Source organism: Alligator mississippiensis, chromosome 6, assembly GCF_030867095.1.
Source record: "Alligator mississippiensis isolate rAllMis1 chromosome 6, rAllMis1, whole genome shotgun sequence".
Lineage (NCBI taxonomy): Eukaryota > Metazoa > Chordata > Crocodylia > Alligatoridae > Alligator > Alligator mississippiensis.
In genome coordinates, this window is record NC_081829.1 from 79854037 (window position 1) to 79880863 (window position 26827).

The following is a 26827-nucleotide window of genomic DNA, read 5'->3' on the forward strand; positions in this document are numbered from 1 at the left end:
TCACTTAACTGATTTCGGTCAAACCAGTTTATGAAACTTCTGTCCCAAACTCTTCCTGGTTCAAGTTAAATCACAGCCCCCCAGCCTCCCAGCATACTTTCCAGTCCTGGACTGAGCTGGGCTGTGCTGTCTGCTCCAGCAGAGAAGATTTGGGAAGAGAGAGGGAGGGGATAAGGGATTTTCCCCACCAGGCAAACCCTGGCTGGGGTCTGGAGCCGGGGGGGGGGGGGTGGGGGGAGGTGACTAAACTTCCCCTCCCCTAAGTACAGAGCTGCCCTGCCCTGCCCTGCCCTGCCCTGCCAAAAGTGTACTGCTGGCTGTGACTGTGGACTACAAATCCCAAAAGCACCTGGACACAGTAAAAGGAAGTGATGAGCAACCCTGCAGAGTCCTGATACTGTGATTCTGGACTACAAATCCCAGAGAACTTGGGGGCAGCAGGAAGAGGAAGCGAACACACAGCCCATACTGGCTATGTGCCAGAGCGCCATGCTATAGTGCCTCCCGACTTCTAGCCTGAACCACTATAGGTATATGGCTGAATTTCCTGAATCAAAAATGAATGTCTATCCAGTTATTTCTCAGTTTAATCTCTGCAGTTTAGACTAACCTGCAAAGATTGAATCAATTATGCTTTGGGCTTTTTGACTGTACTTAGTTGAAATGACTAGCGAGGTTTATCAACTCAATGTTTTTAGGGAACAAGTGCATGCAACAAGTTACCCAAGAAAAATGAGAGCAGAGATTGGCAGTTCATTAGCTGCCATCAGGTAACAACATGCATATAAATAGTTACTGCAGAACAGCTGCAAATTCCCACCCTTATTTACTTTTCAATAATTTGCTCAGATGCCCATATGCCAAATTCTGCCTGAAATTGTGTGTGTTAGGAGTTCTGGGTTTTGGTCCATTAAAATTGAGATATTAAAATTAATTATTATTTTATGCCATAGTATTTAACTCAATCCAATTTTACATTTCCAATTATTTTTATACGAACATCTGGTAAACTCCTGTCATGGCTGTGAGGTCTCTCAACATTCCACTGAAACACATGAATGGTAGAAGCAATTCCATAGGCTTTGGGCTTGAAAGTGATCATTATTTTCTCTTTGTCTTTCAGGCAGAAAAAACTTTCTCCTTTATCTTCTGTACACTAGGCTTCAGAGTATAGTGTACTATTTTATAGTATGGCAGTGTGTTAGCAGCTGTGACCTCTGTCCCATTATGGCTGGATACATGCCTAACTTATCACCTGCTTAGCAGTATGACTTACAAGTCCATTGTCAGTAAGTTTCTCAAACTGCTCTGGGGTGGGGAAGGGTTAATTTGCATTGGGTTCTTGCTTCTTTTTTAAAAAATTCTAGCCATTCTTTCACCACAGAATTATTCTTCATCACCATCCATCTTCTTTTTCAGCTGCATACAGCCATTCATTGCTACCAGAAGAAATTTCAGTGTGGGTCCCAGCATGGGGGTATTATGCAAATATCTTTTCCATCAAATATACTGTAGTACTGGTGTCCTTTTAAATTCTGCCACTAATTCCAGAATTCAGCTGCTCTACTACCTCAGCAGATTAGTTCTAACTGTAGCTATTGCATATGGCCTATACAACATGCAGCCCCCAGCCCCTCTGAAGTTGGACAGCCCTGTTCTACAGTACTCCGAGCTGAAAAGTTGTGAAAAGGATAGTTCATTAACAGAAATGTTAAAAAGGTTAATGAAGGAATTAAAAAAAAATAATTTTAAAATAAAACAGTACCTAACCTCCAATGCTAGGACAGTTATAGTAATTCTTCATTTTAGATGTTAAAATGATTAATATAATTCCGGGGGGGGGGGGCGTGGATCCTCTGATTGGCGTACGCCATACGGGATGATGGTAGGCTGCCACTACCAACTAGGGCCAGCACCAGCACTGGGTTCTTTCTGGCACTCGGTGTGAGCTGTGCTGAACAGACTCGGGTGCTGGCACTGGCCCAAGCCAGCAGTGGCACCATGTTGTCATCTTGCACGCAGATCTAGGGGCCCACACCCCCTGGGAGGGCTGCAGGGCTGTACAGGATCTACGTGCGGGATGACAGCAGGCTGCCATCCCTCCCCCAGAGCACTGGGATTAGAAGGGACCTCAGGGACAGCTCGCAAATACAGATGTCAGATGTCACAGCTACAGATGTCAATATCAGAGCAGTCCTTCCCCCACCTCCTCCCCCCTCCTTCTTAGTTTCTGTTTCCCTGCAAGCCCAGCTCTAAAACTCCAAAATTTTCCGAAACATTTCAGATGCTTTCATTTAGTTTTGGAGCTTTTTTTCGCTCTCTTATTCCCATTCAGACTCAGTGTTTCGGGCGCCGAAACAGGCTGAAACAGCTCCAAATTGAAACAGCTGCCGAAGTTTTGCACAGCCCCAATAAATATATGTTTGGTTTTGTATATCAATATAAAATTACTCAAGGATCTGAAGCAGAGAGATGACCAGTTTAAAAGCAAACTAAAGGTTCTTTTTCCTTAAGTAGCGGGGAGTAGGCAACATCGTGAGCAAGATAGGCAGCTAAAACTGTTTAAAACTGAAGGCATAGAAAATGTACACAGTATTATTACAGCAGCTAATATTACCACTCTTTCAGTTACAGTAGAATGATGGTGATTTTTCATCCTAATACTTCACATTCAAGAAACCAGGAGACCTGTCCCTAGGCTGCCAGCACATTGGACTAGAACCCATGACAGATTCCTTAGCCAAAGGGGCTCTTTAACTAGCCTCACATCCAGACTCCTTTAACTTCCCTTGTCCAAAAGGTCAAGTGAGTTTACAACTGTATTAACTAAGGACAGTCTTTGGATTTGTGGCAAGCTGCCTTATCTAGTCCACCATCCCTGCCCCACTCACCCACCCCATATTTCATATTAGGAAATTAGATTACAATTTTCTATATGTAACTATGAACTTGCCAAATAAAATTATGCAGCAACTACAGCAACTTCCTAAAGCAGCATTTCTCTATAAAATATTACAGAAAGAATGAACAGGTGTGTGATATGCCAGAAAGGGATGAACAGGGGCAATGGACATCCATGCATGCACCCTTCTAAATGAGCTAGCCCGGAAGACCTTGAACCTTTCACAGTGTGTCAACCTCCTACCTTTAGTGTCGACTCTCCCAGCTTTCCCGGAAGCATTTTTGTGTCACCAAAAATCCAGATCTCCATACAGTTACAGTGGGTTCAATCTGTAAAACTGGGCTAATAATCTGTTGTAGATATGACCTTGAAATGTGCCTCCAGTTGAAGCTTTAACTTAGCTTTTCAATACTGATCAGCATATGTGTAATGCAAAAGTGATTTAAAATAGCAAGCTAGGTAGATTGACTTAAAATTAATGAGGTTTTGACAATGGCAAGCACAATAGCAATGCAAATCCATTTCAACTGATCCCTCTATTTAGCAAGGAAAGCATATATTGCTTTACATTTTAGCTTCGTTATGCAGAGGCTTTTCTTTGGCAATATGAAATCTGTCTTTAAACGACCTTGCTGTCAGTGACAATTTACAAATACTGCTCAGTCATAGAAGAATATCAGAATAAAAGGACAGAAGACAAATTAATATAATCCACAGAAAAAGTATATTTTATGTGACATTATGCAGCATAATCAGAAGACCTAGGTTTGTTCCATACTTTTGTAACTGGGCTTGCAAATGTTTTAGGTGTTTGTAAGCTTAGTCTTACATTTTAAATACATCCAGTTTTTAAAATGTTGGATGCCCAGCGCCAGGAAGATTGCTGCTGTCACTGGCCTCAGGCAGCAGTGGCAGCCTCCTGTCATCCAGCATGCAGATCTGGAGGCCCGCACCCCCAAGGAGGAATCCAGCACAGCCCTGGAGACCCCCTGGGGGTGTGGACCCCTGGATCTGCACACTGGATGGGAGAAGCCTGCCTCTGTCACCTGGGACTGGCACTGGGCACCCCGTGCCCAATGCCAGGAAGAGTGCTGCTGCCACTGGCCCTAGGCAGCTGCGGCAACCTCCTGTCATCTGACACGCAGATTCAGGGGCCCATTCCCCTGGGATGGCTGTGGGGCTGTGCTGGACTCCTCCTGGGGGGCGGGTCCCTGGATCTGTATGCCAGATGATAGGAGGCTGCCGCTCCCAGCTGGGACTGGCACTGGGCACAGCCCATGCCAGAAGCTGGGAAGACTGCTGCTGCTGCTGGCCACAGCCGGCAGTGACAGCATGCTGTCATCCTGCGCACAGATCCAGGTGTCTGCCCCCCTGGGAGGGCAGTGGGGCTGTGCCAGACTTCTCCCGGGGGGCCCGGGCCCCCGGATCTGCATGCGGGAAGACAGCAGGCTGCTGCTGCCAGCTGGGGCTGGCACTGAAGCCAAGTAAGTCTGGCTTCGAAACTCAAAACATTTCAAACTTTCAAAATGTTTTGAGTGCCTTTGTTTCATTTCAAAGCCATTTTGAAGCCTTTTTCTCGTTTTGATTTTGCTGTTTTGAGGTTGAAACACATCAAAACAGCTTTGAAATGAAAGACTTAGCAAAATTTTGCACAGCCCTAATATTTTGTACCGTGGTCACAAAATACAGATACCTGTTCAGTATCCAAGGGATACAATATTTGTTATAGGGACTTATATTCCGGACCTGTCAATTCTGACAGTATTCTGTTACACTAAATCTGTGTGCATGTGTATGTCCATGTGTACTGTATTCACAAGACTTAATAAATATAAGTAATAATTATAAAGATAATATCTGCAAACATTTTACTAGTTTTTAATGCATCAATTCTCTTTCCACTATCAGCTAGGCTTATCATAATTTTTTTAATTCATGTAACGTGATACACAGTACTATGATGCACAAATGGTTAGCCACTGGGATTATTCCCAAATCCCTTTATTAATCTCCTATTTCTTTAAATACATCATTAAAAAGAGTATTTCACAGATTCACAGAAGTTTAGGGCTGGAAGGGACCTCATGGGATCATCAGGTTCAGCCCTTCTGCTCTGGGCAGGAAAGACTGCTAGAGTCAAATAACCCCAGCAAGGTGTGCATCCAGTCTCCTTTTGAAGATCTCCAGGGTAGGTGCCTGCATTAAATTGCAACATTTTTCTAGTTTTATGCTAGTGTTTGTTTAGCTGTTATGACTCATTTTTCTTTAACAAAGAGCAGCAAAAATATATGTACCATCCATATTAAAAACAAAAAACAAAAACCAAAACAAAACAAAAAAAACCCACTCAAAAAACCTTCAGTTTTGAGTACCTGCCTGCAAAGAATGAGATCCTGTAGATACATATTTCATTCTAAAATATCCTTTAGTACCTTCACAGAATGTCAGAAGCCAGAGCTGGAAAAAGACTTATTAGACTGTTTACTGTATCTTCCTACCAATGCAAGACTGTTCTCAAAAGCACATGATTTAATATTTTATTCAACTGAGTTTTAAATGTCACAAGCAATGAAACCTTCACTAGTCTTTACTGACTAGTGCTTTCATATGACTGTTTTAGAACTGATAAGGGACAAAGCTAGTAAAACCTATGACAACATTGAAATGGATCTTGCTATGGTGATACTACTTCTACATATGAATATATTTTATAAATAACAATGCTATAAATTATCAGCAGCCAGCCTAAATGTCATGATCAATGTGTCTTAATTTTAGGGCAGAGTGATCTGTCTACGTTAGGTTTAGCCGTCTTTTCTCAACAATGTTTAATACCCAAGATGTTATTTGTTTATCCAGCACCACCCACCACACATGGAAACACATCTCCAGCACCATCCCTTTCTCCACCCCCCACACATACACAGAAATGCATGTTTGAGCTGCAGCAGTGTCTGTCAGTCCCACATAGCCCACAATAGCAGGGATACGGGTTTTCCATTCACCACGCAAAAACCCAGGTTCTCATATTAAGGAGAAAAAACTGGATTTTTCTCACTTAAAGAAGAAAAACCACTGATTTTAACCTTTTAAAGATAAAAACATGGAAAATAGTGGGTTTCCCCTTGCAGGCTGGATTAGTTCCAGCCTGCAAAGGCTGGGGGGAGAGGGAAGAGGGTGGTCAGGCAGGGGGCACCATGTGCACATGTGCATGTACACATGCACATGGTCACCAGGCAGCCTGGGAGCAGCTCCTGCAAATAAGTCTGGTGGGGTGTGGGAATTGAGGCCCCCATACTGAGGGAGGGAGTTGGGTAGGGCTGCAGCTGCTGCCCAGCCGGGGTGGAGCAGGGCTTGGGGCTATGCATGGCTATAGGCCTGGGTGGGGAATGGGGTCATGGGCAGCTCCTCCATGGGGTGGGGAGGGCTGGTTCCCCATGACTGCATGCACTCCTGTGGAGGAATGGGGGGCACGTGCCCCCCAGATTTGTACACAGGGTGAATGCAGGGTGCCAGCTGGAGGCTCAGGCCTTCCGGCCTGCTGCCCTCCCCTCCACAACCCTGTGGGCAGGACCTGGCGCAGCAGGGCAGAACAGGATGGGGAAGCTCAGTGCTGCTGCTGGGAGCCCCATGCTGCCACAGCCATAGGTGACTGGTAGGGAGCGCACGGGGATGCACGTGCCCCACCTGACGGGGCCAGTGCCTCCCTGACGGCCAACACTGATGCTGTCAGTAGGGCTGGTGCCCCCCGACAGGGTCACCAGCTTCTGCGGGTGCCCCCCCCAGGTTCAGGAGGCACCAGTCACTGATGGCCACAGTGAAGCACCCCTGTCTGCCCAGCAGCAGCGGGAAGCAGGGGTGCAGAGTTGTGCCCCTTACTGCTGCCAGGCCAGCAGGGGGCACATCACCATGGCAGCAAGGAGCTCCCATCAGAGGCATTAGCCTCCCCACCCAGCCCTGCTGTGCCAGGTCCCGCTCACTGGGCCATGGAGGCCCTAGAGGGATGGCAGCAGGGTGGGGAGCCCGAGCCCACAGCGGGCAGCTTCTACCCACTTCTGCCCCCACCCCCCACCGTGGGCTCCACTCTGGCCATGGAGCCCATGGGGGAAGAGGGGCTGCGTACCACACTCTGCTCTTCTGCAGCAGCTGCTGTCTCTCGCAGGCAGTAGCCAGGGCTCAGGTGCTGCTCAGGAGCGGGGCAGGGGACTGCAGAGCCAGGTCCCTGACCCAATAGCGCCGACAGCAGAGAGCCCCTCCAGCAGGGCTGTGAAGCAGAAGTGAGGGGCACCAGCAGGGCTGGGGGTCAAGAGTGAATAGCAATGGCATGGCAGGACAGGACACTGGCAGGTCAAAGCTACTCAGTGCCATAAAGCAATGAGAGGGGAGAGGGGACAGCCACAGCTGCACCTACATCCTGGTAAGTGAAGGGGGTAGGGAGAGCTCTGATTTTCCCTGATAAAAAACCCAAAATCAAACACCAAAATTTATAGATATTTAGGATTTATTTTATTATAGTGATTGAGGCACTGATAGACTTCCAAATTGCTTTAAAACTGTGAATATATCAATAAAACATTGTGTTCAACGGATACATACATACACACACACACACACCACACACGCACACAGTGTGTGTGTGTGTGTGTGTGTGTGTGTGTGTGTGTGTGTGTGTGTGTGTGTGTGTGTGTGTGTGTGTGAGAGAGAGAGAGAGGCATTTCATTTTAATTGAAGATTTGGGGGGGTTTAATAACATAATTTGTGATTTTTAAAAAGAGAAAACTGAGATCCCTGTCATCAGCCATTTTCGGACACACAGATAAGACAATCATGGAAGACAATCATCCTCAACTGAAAGAGATTGCCAAAGAAGATTTATTTCATTCAGTTGTGCAAACATTTTCAGTTGAAACCTTATCATCTCACATTTAGGCTCAGCTATACCCTTTTAACTTGATAGTACATCTCAGTCTAACTGATAAATTTCAGTAGGAATTGATCATATTTATTAGATTCTTTTCAGTTTAAGTTTTCAGAACTGAAATGCTACATACTTTCCTTTTCCTTCTCTGAGGCAAGACAGATTACCATTAAAAAGTACTGTTAAAATATTCATAGAGTTACAGATATTGCTCCTATGTATTTCCAGTGAAATCAGTCACTTCAAAATGTTTGAATGGAGACCTGGACCTGATCCTGAAAAAATGCTAAACTTCCTTGAGTCCTGCTCAGGCCAGATAATTAAAGACAGTCTGGCAGGATTGCACTACTGCTAATTCACTCGGTGAAGTTAGCCATTGAGTCTAAATTGGCTTCCACAACATTTCCAAAAACAAAAATTGAGCCAAATCATGAGCTGGCATAAATGATACATCTCCACTCCAGTTAAGTATCAGGCTCACTGTATTTCTAAAAGTATATTTTAAAAACAAAATAATTTTTTTCCTAACTTGATTATTTTCACCAGATTACTTGAGTCTCCCCAGCTGTGCACACAGAGACCATAGCTCAAGGCATCAAGAGTCCATGACTACAGCTACATCTAAAAACAAATCCTGGTTTAATAGGAGTTAAAATACACACACTCACACACACAAAAATTCCAGCATTATGTTTATCATATCTCCAGATTAACCCAATGACACCTTTCAGTACAGGAGGCTCAATTTAAACTCAAAACCTTATGGTGGCAGGGTGAATGCCACACATGAAACTGCTGCCTCTTGGTTTAATTAAATGTTGCAGCTACCAAACTTTTCGTTTGCATAACAAAGAAAAACTGTGGAATGCTGCCGGCTCTGGAACGTGGACTAGAACCCAGAGGGCTGCCATTCCTTGCAGAGGCTCCACCATTCCCCCAAAGCAAGACCCAGCACCATAATGGCCTGGCGTAATGGGTTGGTGGGATGCCCTCCCACACTCCTTGCATTCTGTTTGGGGCCCTGTACCTATGCCGATGGTTGTCAGGGGTAGCAAGCTGGTCCTGGAAGGCAGGCTGAGTCAACGGCTGGCAGTGGGTCTTGGGCAGCCAGGTTGCCATCCCCTCCCACACTGATGCTCCCTGGGGCAGGCCCTGCTGGACACATTCCTGGCTCCTTGGACCATGGGTCACCAGCTCCCATACACTGTATCTCCTGTTCCAGCGCCCCCACAGCCCCCAAGCATCTCCCAATCAATGTGAGATATAAAGCATTCCCCCACAGCTGCCATCCTTGTCCATTCCAGCCCCCCACAACAAGGGTCACCTGTGGCCAGAAACCATGCAGCTCCTCATGACCTGGCACTGACAACAGCACAGAAGACCCATTCTGCCTCTCAACTGGGAAGAACACCTGGGTTCCATCTCCCTGCTGCGGTAGCCGGGTGGGAGCCTGGGAAACCCGAGCGTCAGGACCTGGAGGCATAAACCTACTCCAGTTTTCTGGAAGGAGAAGGAGGGATGGAGTGGGGGATGTTTTGCTAGGAAGAATTCCCATTTCCTGCTTCACCTTACCTACAGCAGTGCTCATTTGTAGTTGCTCTGCCAAACAGCGCCTGGAGGATCATCAGCGAAAATGCAGATTCACCTGTTGGTTATATCTCAGCTGTGGGGCTCAAAAAAAGCTTTCAGTGTACATCAAGGTACGTTTAGTTAGGGTTTGTGTTAAGGTAAACACGGGGGCCTCTCTCAGGAAAGCAATATGACCCTGAGGGAAGGGGTGGTCTGTAGACAATTATCCAGATCTATGGCCCCACTCAATGTAACACAAACTGATAAGCCCCCCAACACCAGTAGGGGAGACTGAGCCTGGCACCTCTGCTTTGTTCCAGGCCAGTAGTGCAGAGGTTGGCGAGTGAGGGGGAGAGGGGGTAGAGGGTTGTTTGAGAGGTTCAAGATCAGTGAGGAGCATCAACGAATCAGCATCATCAGGTCTTCCACATGGAGAAGGGTTGAGCCGAGAGCATGTTGAATATCTGAGTAGGAGAATAAATTGGAGATTATTTTTGCTGATAAGAGGAGGTGATGCAGATTTAGAATTGCTGCTCTGTTAGCCTTCTTTTTTACATAATAAACAAACCTTTTGGTAAATCTTCCAACTATATCCTTCCTCATGAGCATATCCCAACTAACCAAGGAGTCACGTTAGACTATTCCCTCACTAATAAACATCACATTCAGGAGATCAGTAGTGACGTTTCTGTATGGGTAGCTGCCTTAAGATGTTTAGCCAGCACAACATGAGGTGCCAACTTCAAAGTGCTCAAAATCACCACACTTGCAACGGTATACTACTTCCCAATAGATTACCGTGCTCCTGTATGGTCCAGAAGGTGCCACACTAAAAAGCTCAGCACTGTACTTAACAGGCTCATAACAGACTGCATGAATGCTGCGTGCCCCTGGAGGCTGGTGGGGGCACAGCAACTGCCCGCAGGCAGCGGTGTCAGCAGCAAGCAGAGAGCTCCTGCACATAGCTGCAGTAGCGTTGGCAGTGGGGGAGGGCCAAGCAGGGAGCTCCTGCAATGTTGGTGGCAGGGAGAGGGTTTGGTGAGTGCCAATCAGCAGTCAGTGACCACCCACAGAAGCTGCTGGCAACAGCAGCGGTGACCAGCAGTGACTGGGGACCATCCACAGATGCTGCTGGCGGTGTCAGCAATGAGGAGCGGGGGAGGGTAGCAAGCAACAACCACCCACAGGCGCAACCAGCAGCGTTTTTTGCAGGGAGTGCACTGCCAATCTCAGGGGGGTCACGTGCCCCTGCGTGCACCTCCTACACGTCGCCAGTGACAGGCTGCACAACTTGCACCCACACAGATATATTCCCTGCACCACTGGATATTTGACCCAGTGATATAAGAAGACAGACCCTAACCACTCCCATGCTGCCAGGTTTCTGGTCCCATGGAAAGTCTGGCAGACCAGGTACTGTGTCCTTGTGCTAAATTTAGATAAGGGGTGGCGTAAATGGAAATGAAAGGATCATTCAGAGCAATCTGGTCTGAATTCTAATCCTATAGCATTTTATACCAACACCAAATTTGTCCCCCATTGGGCACGACCTTGACGGAGAAGTATGAGTCAAGCTGAACAGACTGAGGTCTGGATATAGACATTTCAATACAACACAAGATGAACATCTTGGACAGCCCCCCGTGTGAATGCAGGCATACACAATCATCACAGCACTTAATCGAAAGCTGCAATCTTTAAAAATGCCCAGACAAGTTAGATGGAATCTGCACACTAAGCAGCAATACTAGACAGTGTCTGATAGCTAGCTGGAGGGAACAAGCTGGGAGGGTGCTGGATACAGGGGCTTCACTGACTTGTGAGTGACAGCCTGGGGGTGGGACCAGTCCAGCGCTCAGGCAAAACAATCTAGCTCTGGCTAAGGCTAGACCGCTGCCCTGTGAGAGCGGGTAAGCGGGATGCCACAAAGCCCTCTAGGTTGCCAGCAGAATGTGATGTAACATGAGCCATGATGACAGATGTTCATTGCAGTGCTCCAACCTAAAGCACTGAAATCTAATACCACATCCAACCAGGGTTATCTTAGAGCGGGATCCACCATTTTTACAGTGCTCTATGTGCCCTAACCATGTGTTCATCATGGCTGTAGAGTGCTTTCCGTGTGCCTACCATGAAATAAGTGTAGCTTCTGTACCTGGGCTCCAATTTTTAGTATCATATATACTAAGTCTGTGTGTGACTTGTGATAAACTGCTATTAGTCGGCTGAAAAGTATTACAAAGCCAAATTTACCTTATATTATATTTTTATTAATCTGCAAATATCTGTGAATATAAAGGCATCATTCTGACACAAGCATGACAGGATCCAGGATTTTAAAAAGGGGGGTGTAGATGCTGTGGTGCATTATACCATAACACAACACAGATCCACTGCAGGTCTAGCCAGCAGACAGCCCACGCACCAAAGCACCCTCCTGCCCCAGCCAGCCACATCAGTGTCTGTACATGCGGTGCTGCAAAATAAAAAACTCTGCAGCAGAATAGTGCTTGTATTTACAAATACAACCCTGCTGTGGAGTTTATTAGTTTTCTCCAGCCTAATAGCTCTGTACATGTAGACATGAGACATTTATTGTGGAGCAAATTAGTCTACTCCATGGTAAATGTCTCATGTAGATGTGCCCAGTTTCTTCTAAACTTTGTGTGGACCAAGGGTCAAAGGGGAGCGCAACTGCACCAATGCACACCTCCTGGATTCACCCCCGGATGCAAGTGAGCATTAAATCTATGGAACCACCATCATTGGCACAGTGACAGCTGCAATCTTAATGGAAGTCTTTGGAGCTAGAAAATAATAGTAAATAAACAGTAAATAAAATATTGCTGTATCTCATCTCCTGGAAAAAAGCAGATGGATTTTACCACTTAACTCTGCAGTTCTTTGTTAGGCCACCATAATATCTTTCAGAGCTATTGAAAAGGCTAGTGCTGCCTATCGTGCATGTTTTGCAATATCCCAGAGACGTCTATCAATAAAAATCCTCAAGGGTTCAGGTCTGTGGGTAACCAAACAGGGCTGGGCAAGGGACAGTTAAACACATTCATCCCCTAAGCACAGTATGTTAATGCACTGTGAACAGTGTTGCCCTATTAAAGGGAGTGCTGCTAACGGGGGGAGTACTAACTGTTCAGGGGAGCACTAGCCCTTGGTACCATGGTTTCTGCAGGTATGTTCTCAAAGTCTATAAACATATAAGAATGAATAATACTGAAGAGGTACTGAGCATTTGCAGAAATGGCTTATGCCTCTGGACACAGTGCCCAAAGTCTCCAGGATCAACTCTCTCTCCTGTCCTCTCTGTGCAAGAAAAGAAAGGAAAATAGGCAAAAGAGCCCTTAATATTTTGTTCTAACTTGTTCAAAGGTCAGCCTTTTCATTTTCAGTGATTTACCAAAAGTTTTATTTATCATACAAAAAAGCAGGCTAACAGAGCTACAATTCTATATATGCATCATAAGCATCACCTCCTCTTACCAGCAAAAATAATCTCCAATTTATTCTCCCAGTCAAAGATTCACTGTGCACTGAATGCAAAATATTTCTGCAGGCCAAATGATATCACCAGTAAAACCATTACACCTTTGAAAGTACACAGAATTAAAAAATAACACTGTATGCGTGCCTCTAAAATAGATTCCAAAACCACAATAACCACCACAAAAAAAAAAATACATCTTGTTAGAGCATAAACTATTTTACAGTGGATGCACACACAATGCTTCAGCAAATTGCCTCTCCCAGGTCTCCCTTTAATCCTCTTCCTGCACAGTATCTCATTTCAGCTCTGGTTTATACAAAATATTAATATTTGTTAGATATTCTTTAAAAGTATATGTATAATTTTAGTAAACATGGCAAGACTCAAAATAGTCATTTTTTCAAGTTATTATACTCTGTAGTACACAATAACTTTATGTATTAAGCTGTACAGGGAATACAACATAACATCATTCAGTAGGATTAACAAGAAGGGCACAGGTAACAAGAGATAAAGAAAATAAAACAAGATTACATTTTTATAGAATATCTGTACACAGGAAATTGCCTGTTACAGTCATGTTTCATTAAGCTTGAATTCTGCTGCATCATTGAACAAATAAGTTAAAGCTCAATGTATTTGAATCATTACACAGAAATGCAAGTGACAGAACAAGCAACCAGTAAAACTAGCATCGTATGAGTAATACTTCTACATATACTCTGCAGAAAGCATAGGATACAGACCACTTTAATAATGTCTCTATCCAAGTTACATTTCTTTGGATCACAGCACACCAAACTGTACTTCATAATATAACATGAATGAAAAACTGTTCATTCTGTATCCAGAAACTGATAATAAAACGACTATCAAGAAACAAAGATCTGTTCACTACCACGGCTCACACTAAAGAAAAAGCTTTCACATTTTTCTACAATTGCTAATCAAAAGATCCTCTGTACTCCAAGCAACAACATGCAGACGGTTGCAATGGCCATATTCCCTGCAGGTCCAACTTTTCAGTCAGTAAGCAAGCAATGTAGGCAATCTGCATTGTATCAATATGTACCGTATGTGGACAGTGAATTAAGTCTTCAAATTTGCATACATACTGTGCCTGAGGAAACTGCTTTGCATTGTTTTTCCCATATCATTCATATATTAATTTTAAAAGCTTCTTTAAAATCTGAGTAGTTCTGTGCACAACAAATTAAGACTTCATGGATATCTTTATATTTAAAGAAATAATTCTGCTTCTAAAAGGCCACCCTTTAAAATAGCATTAGTTTCTTATCTCCACAACCATTTTTTATATAACATATATAGAATTACTGAACTACTCTATATTCACGTTTTCTATGTTCTTTTATTGCTAAAAAATTACATGAAAGTCAGATCTTTATTTCTCAATTGTGCAGTTGCTCTTGCTACTTGTTCTTTTAAGTTGATCCTGTTTTTCAGATAAGGTTTTTAACTATGGTTTCAACCTGTTAGCACTCACTATACAAGTAGAAGTAGAAGAAACAAACTTCTTTATAAAAAAGGGCAAGGACAAGGATTAGTTCCAGTGCCTCACATTTAGACTGATATTCCCCACTTACTATAAAAATAATTCTTGTCCAAGGCTATGAACAGCATTTAATGGTAGTTATATTTATTTTGTAGTCATTTCACTGAGATACCATCTGACTCATTGTGTTAGGCAGACTCAGTCTCAATTTCCACTTGTTTATTAACAAAGTGTTTTCTTTCTGCAACCCCACAGGTTATTTATTCTGCTGGGTTTAAACTGGGTTACCATACAAAGTCTGCAGGAGGGGAATGCTGCTGACAGATTTTTATAAAGATTTATTCAAAGCAGTATTCTATTCATGTTATGTTTAAAGTCTATGGCCTAAGCAGTAATCATATCTTGCTGAGATACTGGGACACAGACACTGGATGGTAGAATTCTGCCCCATGGTGAATATCCATTATGAAACTCTCTAACCATGCGAGAAACAATCATTTTTATAAGTGATATCTTCTATTAGACCAAGTGTATAGTTGAAATGGACTTAGATGAACTTTGGCGGATAAGATCTTGGTCCAATAAAAGATACTACCCACAAACTCTTGCCCCTCACATATTTCCTGGACTATAAGTAGGGTTACCATATTTCCAGTTCCAAAAAAAGAGGACACTTGTCAGGGGGATACCTCACTCCCACCGTGCAGCCCTCCATCCCTGATGAGGCCCCTCACTCCCAACATGCAGACCTTTAGTCCTGCTGATGCCCCTCACTCCTGACCCATAGTTCTGCCCCCACCCTCCCCAGGGTGCCTCTCAGTCCCATCCTGCAGCCCCGCCACCCCTGTTGCTGCCCTTCACTCCTGACCTGCAGACCCCAGCCCTGCCAGTGCCCCTCACTCCTTATCCACAGTTCCCTGACCCCTGCACCAAGCTGATGCCTCTCACTCTCAACCCACAGCCCCCTGGTGCTGCCAATGCCCTGCACTCCCAGCCCACAGCCTCCTGCCCGCCCTCAGTGCCCCTCACTCCTCACCCAAAGCTCCCCTGCTCCTCCCAACTCTGCCAGAGGGCGCCTCCAGCTACCCCCATCCTGACTGGGCCACAATGCAGTGGCTGCGGCTTGTGCAGGTGGCAGCAGAGCGAATCCAGTCCTGGCACAGGCTGGAGGGAAAAGTAGCACCCCCCACCTCATGCTGGGGCTCCTGCACCGCACCAGGTGGCCTGGCTATGTCTCCCACATCCCCTCCGGGCAGCATCTTCCAGGTGCCCTACCCCTACAAGCACAGGCACCAGCCCCCGGTGCACCTAGCCCAGCCATGCAGCTCCTCACTATCCCCAAAGGCCACCCCCCACCCCCATCTCCCTCTGCCCCCTTCCCCCTGCTCCCTGTTGCAATGCTCACATCTATACACCATTCTCCAGTGCCAGCAGGCACCCCACTACATATCCATCCTCTAAAAAAACCCCTCTCTGATGTTACCTGTCAGCTCTGTGTTCCTGAGGGAGCCCTGGCACCCAGCTTGCTAGACTTACAAAGGACTTTTTCTACTCCCCGCCCCCCCCCCCCCACACACACACCCCTCATCTACCCAGAACTAAGCAGAAAAAAAGTTTAATAGGCATCTTGGGCCGTACATTCTCCGGTTCCAGTATGGGAGGCCTATTTAAACTTGATTGACTAAAACTTGGTTGCCGGGTTAGGGAATGCTGAGGCAAGAGACCGAGTCAGCGGGGGTATGGGTGACATTTGAACAATGGTTAAGGGTTCATCACAGTGTCCAGCTCTTTGGTGCCCTGACCACAAATGCTGTCATACTTTTTCCGGTGGAAGTCCTCCCCACAAAATTTATGAACACTCCAAGTAATCCCCTTAAGTCTGTTAAAAGACTACAGTAAAATCTGAAAGTCATGCTGAGCTGAGTAAAATACAAAACACTGATGCTGACTTCACAGTGCAAGCATAGCTAAGCCATCTGAAAAGAAACAATATGGTTTCCCTTCCAGTATATCTTCTATAGTCATAGTAATTTCAAGCTGGCTCCTAGGTGTCTGGTTACTCCTTAAAACTTGCTGTTTTTCCTGGTTGTTAATCAGTTTCTTGAGATGTTTCAAACTAGATAACCCCTTGTCACTGAAAAAGGTAATTCATTTAAATTTAAACTGTTTATATAACAGGATTTTACCTGTCAATTATGGCTTGGGACACTCTTAATTTACACAATTAAAAGAATGCTTTGAAGAGGCTGGACTAAGGGTATAAGAAAGCTGTAAAGCAGCAAACAGTGTGCTTCAAGAGGAGACACCATTCACTGTTGTTCTCGAGAAGCTGGGAGAAAGAGATTGTCTCCCTTCAATGATCGTGCTGGGAATTTTGCTTGTCAACAAATCACCCGAGTGCCTTGGAATGATGAGATCCCAGCTCTCACTCTCTCTCTTTGTCTTTCTCCCTCTTTCTCTCTCTCTTTCTTTTTCTCTCTAGGCATAGCTTTCTGAACCTAAATTGTATTAGTTAAGCTTGAGCTAGGTTTCCCCAAGTACTCAATTAAATCAGGGTAATATTGTAATTGTTTTGTTTGTTTTTCCTTGCATGTCTATTACTACTAGTACCATTAGAAATTTCATATACTTAGCAATAAATAACTTTTATAGTCACACTGGTGGTAACCGGGTGTATTTTTCCCTCTCTACTTCCCCTTCCCCACTTGGTCTGCAGCAACGTTTCTTTTACCTAAGCCAAAGATCCCTGTGAAGCCCAGAAATACTGTGGGTTCACTCATCAAGAGGCTACCACTACTAGGACAGTTAGGACAAAAGATTGGGACATGCTAAGTTTGAGACACATAAGCTTGTGTAGGCTGATTGACCCAGTTTGGCTCAGACGTGCCCTAATGAACTGAATCAACTGGACACCCAGACAGATTCAAAGGTATTTTGTTCACCTGTCTGCTTGTGTCTGACTGCATTTTATTGTTACCTTAATGAACTGATTCCTGTCTTTTGAGAGTGTCAACCTGTACATGCTGATCAACCCAGTCAGATCAGGCATGTCACGTGAGAGTGAGAGTGAGAGTGAGAGTGAGAGTGTTTGACTGATTTAGTGGCTGAAGGAACCCAGCCCCACTAAAATTGAGTCCTGCAAGATAGCTCCATTGGGAGTGAGGACTTGCAGAAGGGAGAGATACAGCGCCATATAGAAACACAAGTAACACAATCAGCACATTGAGAGAATTACAAAGACCCTAGAAACGTATCCCTAATAAACGAGCACACCCCAAAGTGATGGAGAAATCTGGTAACACAGACAGCACCCAAGCTCCCTATAGACTTACCTGCATCCAGCTGCTGAAGCTGTTCCCACCCCCCCGCCTCACTGCATGCTGGCTATGTGTCTGTAATGCATGCAGACGCACATGGTGTCTCCTGCCTCTGATCGCCCTCCTGTTGCTCCCCACAGCTGAGTAGAGCAAAATCCCAGACATTTGTTCAGATTTCATAAACCCGCCAGGACAGAGATCAGAGGATCTAAAAAGAGGACATGTCCAGGAAAACCCAGGTGTATGGTAACCCAAATAATGGCTACAACTTAAACTTCAACACACTTAATAATGCACATCACACCCACACCAGCCCTGCTCATTAAAAACCATCTATTATGCTTGGAGTGAACTACTGAATGCCACCAATCTTTAAGACCCGCTTGGACAGGGTAGTGACTGATCGCTATTCCTAGCTCTGGGTCTCTTTAGAATACTCCCAGTTGCATACTCCTTGTCTGACACCTTTTATGGTGGCCCAAAAACTAGTGCTTCAAACATTTCCAATCCCCCCAGAGTCAAGCTGATAATCAGAAGCTCTGGTTTAATTATTAAACATTTAAGGAAAAATGGCACCTAAAAGAAAAGCTACATAAATTTAGCAAAGGAATCTCTTTCAAGCATATGCACACACATATTTTACTCTGAAAATAAACTAAAACCACAGATCTGTAGGAAACAATTCTCAAACACAATCTTTCTCTGTTTGTGACAGTCCTGAATTTAGTTCAAGTCCTCAAGGAAGCCAGGTTGCCTGGCCTTTATGGCCCTGCCATGTGGCTGCTGGTGGTAAAATACCACCCTCCTTACTTCTCCAACAGCATTACTCATTGAAGAGCAACCTATGTCCCCATTTTTCCCTTGCCCTTCCACTGAGAAATTCCTGCCATCCTCTAGACAGAATGTCATTCAAGTCAATAACCCCACTAGAAGAAAATCTATCATTCTACTAGGTACTAGGCTACTTGGTGTTGATGACTGCCTTTTCTACCACAGCTTCACATAAATGTCTCTCCATTTGAAGTCAGTTCCTTACTAGAGAGCCACAGTGACTGTTTCATTAAAATGGAAGTGGAAACATGATATGGTGTTCACAAAACCAAAGTGGAATTCATACTTTAATATAGACATATCCCTCAGTCTGTCAAAACATTTAATATTATTTTCCCCACAGAATCTGACTCATGCAGTGCACAGAACTAACTGTGCATAGTGAATGATGCAAGTGTTTAATAGTCCTTTATATCATTATTGTTTAATCCACATTCAATACACCTGCACACTTGCATTGAGTAACAATGGTTTTCTTGTGGTGCTCGCCACTGTAGTATGACCAATCATTTCAGAGACATGATTAATTTATTCTCCCACTACTTATCTGAGGTCAGAGAAGGCTATCAACAATTTGATAAGATACAGAACCCAAGAACAGAAAGCCTAACATATCAACAATTGTGCAGGACATCTATAACAGATAGCTTAGAAACCTAGATTTCTTAGGTCCCAGCCCTCTGTATCAATCACACATCACTGTAACCTGCTAGGGCAGTGGTTCTCATCCTTCCTAGCCTCAAGGCACCACTGAACAGACTCAAGACACCCTGGCTTAGGTTCAAAGCACTCCCCAGGAAATGCCAACTCTCAGTTTGCACTTTTTTTTTTTTTTTTTTACTACAGAAAAATAATACAGCACTCCTGCTGCAAAGAACTCAGAAAGACCACAACAGGCCAGGCAGGTAATGGTCCTATGGCTTCCTATTTGAAATCTCTAGATTTATCCTGTGAATCTTATTTCCATGTGTAACAATGATAACCAGGCATCCTGATTTTCCCTGAAAAAAAAAAATCGCAAATTCTCTTTGATAAAACCGCCCAAATCCATAATTAAAATTAAAGGCCCTCCACAGTGCTTCCCCCTACACCTGCCCTGCTCGTGCCCCTCATGCCCCCCACAATAGCCCCCCCAGCTGCCAGGGCTATGGGGCCAGGGACCCAAGACTGCAGTTCCCTGCCCCCAACAGGAGGCAGCGGCTGCTGGAGCAATAGGAGCAAAGAGTTGGCTCCCCTACTGCTGCTGCCTCCTGCAGGCTTGTGCAGGACTGGGGCTGGCTCCTGGCAGCAGTGCACACTCCAGGGGAAAAGGGGGCGCCTGCACCCCCCAGATCTGTGCAGGGGGCAGGGGCAGGGTGGCTTCACACTGTGTGCAGTTTCCCTGAAGGGTCAACAGCGTGCCACTCTGGGTCCACGAGCTGCTGGCTGAGCGGGCACTCCTGCAGGAAGCTGGCTGGGGGATGAGGGAGCAGGGAGGTGTTGGGGAAAGCCGCACATGGAGTGACCGCCCCACTGGCGGAGCGTGGGCCTGGAAAGGAATGCTAGCAGCCGGAGCAGGCTCTGTGCCTCCACGTGTGACTTTCCTGAAGAACCGATACCATGCCACTCTGGGTCCACAAGCTGACTGGGTGGGCACTCCATGTGGGCTTTCTCCAATGCCTCCCCACTTCCTCAGCCACCAGCAGGCTTCCCACAGGAGTGCCCACCAGGTCGGCGGCACATGGACCCAGAGCAGGGCGCTATCGGCCCTTCAGGAAAGCCACGTGGAGATATGGAGCCCACTTGGGCCAATAGCACCCCACTTGCAGTTCATGTGCTGCCGGCTGGGTGGCACTCCACATCCTTCCTCAACACCTCCCTGTTCCCTCAGCCCCCAGCCAGCTTCCCCCCCCAGCCCTGCCGCTGTCCCCCAGCCTTGACCCACAACCCCTCAGATCCCTGTAAGCCTCACAGGCTCCAGGAAGGCAAGTGAGTCTGAACTAAGCCTTGGGGAACTAAGAGCCTCAGGCCCTGCTCTTTCTACCCTCCCCCTCCCTCTCTGGACAGGGTTGGGGGGTTACAGCCTACAAGAGCTAATTGCAAAAAGGGCAGGAACTCTGCCAGCCTGCAGACCACTTTGCAAAACCAGGAAATCTGCGGGTTTCTCTGCAAAAAAGTAAAATCCATTTTGTCTCTGATAAAATAGGGAAATCCATGGCTTTCTGTTTTTTCGTGGGAAACAGAAAACCCGGCTCCCTGGTGATGACATTGCATGGGCTCCCGCATCACCTTTAAAAGGAACTCAAGGCACCCTGGTTGAGAATCACTGTGCTAGAAGCTCAATTCATCCTCATTCACTGTTTACCTTTCACCCTCTGGTATATGTAGTAATCTTTTTCTCATTTGCCACAATCTCACTGATAATATGCTGACAGGTAGTGTATGGAATAAAAGGATGTCCCCCATAGACCATAAAACAAGTTACTGTACATATTTACCTTATTCACACACCAACATGCACAATGTGATGAAGGGGTCCTATAGAAGTCATGGAGCCCAATTTCTGTAATTAAAATTATTCCCAATTAATATTTATTATCTAAAAAAAATCCCTCATCTCAGATTCTACACAATGTGTCAAGGTCACACTTTTAAGTGTTAATTCTACAAACAGGTCTGTGAGAAAATATGTACTATATATCCACCTGCGTGCATTAGGTTCACATTTAGCATGGAAAAATGGGAGTCAAAAGACTACAGGTGCTTGTACATGTGAGAGGGGTTTAATCCTCAGTTTTATTCTATGCCCCCTAAATTGAAATGGAGGGGTATAAAATAAAACCCTGAGGACTAAACCATTTAAATTTTTCTGTCATGTTACAGTGAGGAACCTAATCTTTTTTTTTTTTTTTTTTTTAAACTCCGGAGCCTGTCCGCAGCCAGAGAACAAGCTATTGGTGGGCCAAGCAGTCTGAGCTGCAGGGGTACTTGGTGGCAGCACACTCCAGAGCTGCCTGGGCAGGCTGCTAGCAGGCTGGGTGCTACCCCAGCTCACACAGGCACAATCCAACTTCCCCATGAGCCGGGCCAGGCTCCCAGTGCCTCATATGCTGCCCCCACCACCTTCTCCTGCTGCCAGCACCCCCAGCGGTGCCCCTGGGGCAAGTCAGCCCATTCCCAGGCAGCACCAGGCATCCTGCCAGCTGCTAGAAGCACAAGTGGTGAGGGGCCTGATCCTGCTTCTGTTGGAGGCAGAAGCGGCAAAGGGCCCGATACTTTTTCTTTATCGTTGGTAGAGCCTGCCCATCTCTCCCATGGCCAGGGTGGTTGAGATGTTAGATTAAAGGATACAGCGTTAAAAGTAGCAACAATGCAAACTAACCTAGAGGTGTGGTTTAGTCTGCAATGTTGCAAAATCATTTGAAACACCCAAACCTTGCATACAGTGTAATGGGTGATACTATTAAGCCACACAAAGAAATTTTTTGTCACATGTACAAGCACCCAATTAAACCCTGAAGCTGAGCTCTTTTGCAACTCCCTGCAACTCTAAAGCTCATAAATGTAAAATTGACAATAGACTCCATAATCTGGAAACCAGAAAATGCAGCCTTAGAAAAGATGGACACCCAAAACACTATTAAAAAAGAGACTAAAAAAAACAAACAAACCACAAACAAAAACTGAAGTGCTAGATGGCCTTTTTAACTGAGATTAAAGTTCAGGTCATACAGATGAGGAAAGCCTTGGCTAGGGAGCAGGGCAACAATAAAGAACAGATTAAAATCCATGCTCAGCAGCAATTATCTTCTTGCACCTGCACTTCACAGGCTCTATATAAATTAGTGAAGTTCAGGCATCTTACTCAAACTGATATTTTAGGTATGTAAGGAGCTCTAATTTTATTTAAATATACCAGAATACAGAAAATTTTTAAAAAAAATAGAAGTTGTTTCTTCACTTTAAAAAGTATATATAATTTATCTGATCTTTTATCCTGTCTGTTTCCTCATAGTCTTTACAATTATTTCTTTAAAACAGACTTGTCTCATATTATTTATTCCAACTCATAGCCTGTACAAATTGTGGATCAGACATAGTCACAGCAGCAAGCTAAGATCAAACCAGTACATGACAAATCAATTAATTCTACAGTAAATGAACCATAACTAGAGGAAACTAACAAATAACACTTCTTAAATACACTTTCCCAGGCAGGCAGACAGACATTGTCATACTACGTTCAGGTTTTGATAGCCAAGTGTCCCGCTTATTACAACTGCCAAAATGAGAGAAAGTAAAAGAATTCTTATGGTAGAAATTACAACAGCTGGCTGCACATATTTTTGAAAAAACAGGACTTTCCCATGCATTTGTTTCTGTTTTTAAGTTCTTTCCATTTTTTCCTATTTCTTAACCAAACAATTAAAACCTAAATAGCTTTGGGATTTTTGGGGGAAAAAAAAAAAAAGCCAAACATTTCCACAAAACATTATAAGATACAACCTGTAGTTTTTCATTGTTGTGCACGCTTTTCTTGAAAAATGCCTGTTTCTGATCAAGTCTAGAAATTACATCTACCTCTATCTCATTATAATAATGAGTTTGTAATGAATATAATCATTGTAACCATTTTATTAGGGATTTGTAATCAGACAAAGCCTCCTCCCCCAAAAAAGTCCTGTGTGCTCTAGCAAACATGGTTGATAACGATAGCCAGATAGATTATCCTCTACCTGCCGTGACAGTGCTGAACCTGGTAGGAAAATTTACCTGGATCTGCCTAAACAGACATTTGAATGCTTAGCCCCTGAAGAGCAGAGAGCTTGCAGTGCTGATGTTGCACAGCCGGAAGACCTCTGTACACATATCTCAGCATGCTCTGCAGCCCCACTCACCTGGATACAGGGAAGCCCTGATAAGCTGACACTGAGCAGCCTGGATCAGCCAGTCTCCCTGCTGCACCATATGGGGATTGTGAAGGGGGCATTTTCTGCTCCCTGCTTGATTTAAACAGTGGAATCCAGTGAGCAACACTCCCAGGAGTGAGGGAAGGAGCAAAGCACCCGGGGATGCTGGAGAACCATTCTGTGGCTTCATGTACAGACATCCACTGTCCCAAGAGAAACTCTTCCAGAAGTGATCCTGAACATCTGTACACTCACCCAATGACTCTCCCAGAAGAACTCAATGTTCATTAGGTGGCCACTGTTGTTGAATGCCCACCTACACACAGGGAGATAAGAATGACTCTCTAGACAGAAAGAAGATAAAGAATATGGGCTCAGCAGTTTCCAAAGAGGAACACAGGCAAGAGTCCAACTTAAAAAATGTTTGGAGCTACATGTTATGTAACTTCATCTTGAAATCTTTTTGTAAATGAAAAACTCAGGAAGGGGTTAATCAGGTCCAATTCAACTTGTGTAGACAGTAAATAACTGAGGCATCTATGAAAACCAATTTATATTGCAGAGCCTGTTGTGAGATTTTAGATACAGGTTTTAAGATTTCAAAGTGTCCACAACTTTGGATACAAACTGGGGGGAAAAAAATCAAAATAACTCAAACATGAAAATAAATCATAAATGACAACAAATAGGAAAGAAAGTTTAATTTTTTAAACTATGCTTCCCCTATCCAAGAGAGAAAAATACAAACTTACATTCAATATTTGCTATAAACAGTGGGTTCAATGCTGTTTAAAGACTATGTGTAAACCATTTGTATATCTATTCCTGTATATTTTTCAATTAAAGCTTCATGAACACATAAATATCCACTTAACCTCTTACAGAAGTAGAAACTTACAAATGAGTCCCAGTACAAAACCCACATGTAAACAGCCATGAACTTTGTGAGAGTTTAGAGACTAAATCCTGATTTTACAGTTCAGGCCTACTCCTACTGGAATACGTACATCACAATCTGTGATTTAAATTTGCCTAGGTAAGAGATGTTCCCTGAAACTTATTTAACAAATTTCTATGGGAGGTTCTGAAATCATCGGATGAAAATGCTCTATTGGTTCATGCTCTATGAATATTAGGAATTCAACAGCAAGCAGTCCCTGGAATTGTACTTAGGGATGAAGCACAGTGTATTCCCAGGAAAAATGCCAGGTACCAAACAGTTGAGTGAGCCAGGTTCTGCAATTTACCTTTATTTAGGCTGGATTCACCTAGGATGCTTCTGAGGCGGAAACACTGAGGAAGCTTAGGAGGCTCTTGGAATCAGTACTTCAGCTATATTTCACCTCATTACAGATTTCAATAAAATATGCATACTTTGAAGAAAACCTCCCCAATATTAATCCCAAATTGATTTGAATTATATTCTCTTTCAGGATGAATAGAGAGTAGGCTTCATTATATGTGAACTCCCCTTTTCAATCACCACTACAACAACACAAGTTTCTCCCGGGGAGTAGCAAGCGCAATTATTTTTCATTTACATAAAACAGTGCTGCAAAAAACCACCACTGAAAAGAAAAGAAAACAAAAACACTTAAAATGATGAAATACAAAGATACGGCAAGAAACCACCAGGTGAAACTCGCCAGGCAGTAAGACGTCAGCAGCACAGAAATCTGTCACAACCAGACTACGTGAACATGATACAAGAACCATTTGCATAAACACATGTTCCTGATACATATGTTGGAATTTAATTTTTAAGCAGAGGGAACAATGTTAAATCTCCTCCATCATGATATGGTTGTTAAGTATGGATCAAACACCCAGCACTTCATGCAGAAAAGGCATGCTTTTTCTTTTTTTAAACTGGCAACACAATTTTAGAAGTTCCTTTAGGTAGCAAAAAGGCAGCCAAATCATATCTGCTCCCACATTTACATTCCCATTACTACACCGGTTCCCTCCCAACACATCGTGCATCACTTTCAGAGACCCCAGACTGCAGACTGAGTTAGCCAGCGGGCCGCACCACACCCCTAAGCACTATCCTGGCGTTAGTGAAGTGCTTGCAAAAGCAAAAGCTTTAAGTATCAAGCAGAAGATCAACTAGCTGCCCTCAGATTCACCATCTGCCAGTCCTCCCAAAATCAAGGGTGGCGTGTCGGCCTCCTGCAAACCATCGGAGCTGTTGCCCCTGCTTCCAACAGACCCAGGGTCTCACCTGGACATAACTCAATCCTCTTTCGCTGTGGCGGAGACTTTACCATCCGCTACAAAACGGATTTCCAAGTCAAACCGCCCGCTGGCGGGCCACCACTTTTTAATCCTGGCTCCACAACTTCGCACCGCCCGCAGCAACAATTCCCGATGGAAACCAGAGGCGCAGGATGCTGCTCAGGAAGGAAGTTGGGCTGTGAAGGAGCAAAGGCTCCTTCCCCGCCCGGAGCAGTGACGCGCCCCTCCCCGGACAAGTGCCTCTCAAGCCTTTGGGGCTCCAGGGCCCCTCCCCAGGCTCCCGCCGGCCCTCGGCAAACGCCAGCTCTGGGCTTTCGCTCGCAGGAAAAAAGGACGGAGCCTTTCCCCGGGCGCACGGAGCCGGCGGCAGCGCGGGATGCGCCGGGGCCACACCTGCGGGCTCGCACCTGCCCGGGGCGCGGCATCCCCCGGCCCGGCCCGGCCCGGCCCCGTGCACGCGCTGCAGCCCCCGCGCCTCTTACCGCGGGCAGCCTCGCCCAGCGCCGGCTCCGCATGCCCCGCCGCGCCCCGAGCAGCGGCAGCAGGCGGGGGCCGCTCCTCCCCGGCCGCGACGCGGGGCTGCGGGCTCCAGGCGCGGCGAATCTCCGCCGCCGCCGCCTCCCCGAGCGCCGGGAGCCGGGAGCCGCCTGCCGGGAGCGCGCGAAAGCGCAGCTCGGAGCCGGGGAGAAGGGAGGGAGGGAGCCCAGCCCTGACCCCGACCCCTTGGCGGCTTCCCCGGATTTTCCGGCCTCACACAACGAGTGGAAAGGAGGAGCCGGCTCTTTACATGTCGAGCCGGACAAGCGGCCCCTCGAGTCTGAAAAAAGAAAAGGGTGGCGAGGCAGCGGTGGAGGAGTCTGAAGGGATTCACGCGCACGCCTCGCCCGTCCCTCCCGCGGCTCCTGGCAGCAGGCACATGGTTGCCCCCTTGCAGGACTGCTCCCCGGAGACAGTCCGCTTCCCAGACTGCTTACTAAGCACTGCTCGGCTTGAGTGAAAGGCCTGCAATAGATAGTCCACACTGATATTTTAACAGTATAACGTTTGCCCGGGCAAGTGTTGTTGCCTTATGTTCATGCAGAATGACACATTGGTTGTCACAGGCCGGCTGTTTTGCTTTCATTTTTGGAGCCTTTTCCCACTCCCAA

General features: G+C 45.5%; 1 protein-coding gene across 4 annotated transcripts in view; it reads right to left on the minus strand.

The window, feature by feature from the left end:
• The window catches only part of PTPRE (protein tyrosine phosphatase receptor type E), a 247570-nt gene extending 221337 nt beyond the window's left edge, over window positions 1-26233 (minus strand). For 2 of the 4 annotated variants that reach the window (XM_059730034.1, XM_059730032.1), the window contains exon 1: window positions 26162-26233. The gene's annotated coding sequence lies outside the window, so the exon portion shown is untranslated. Of the gene's footprint in view, window positions 1-21029; window positions 21115-25665; window positions 25829-26161 lie in introns of those variants that run through there. The other 2 variants (XM_014611368.3, XM_059730033.1) reach the window with 2 other exon arrangements.
• Between the last annotated feature and the right edge of the window lie 594 nt (window positions 26234-26827).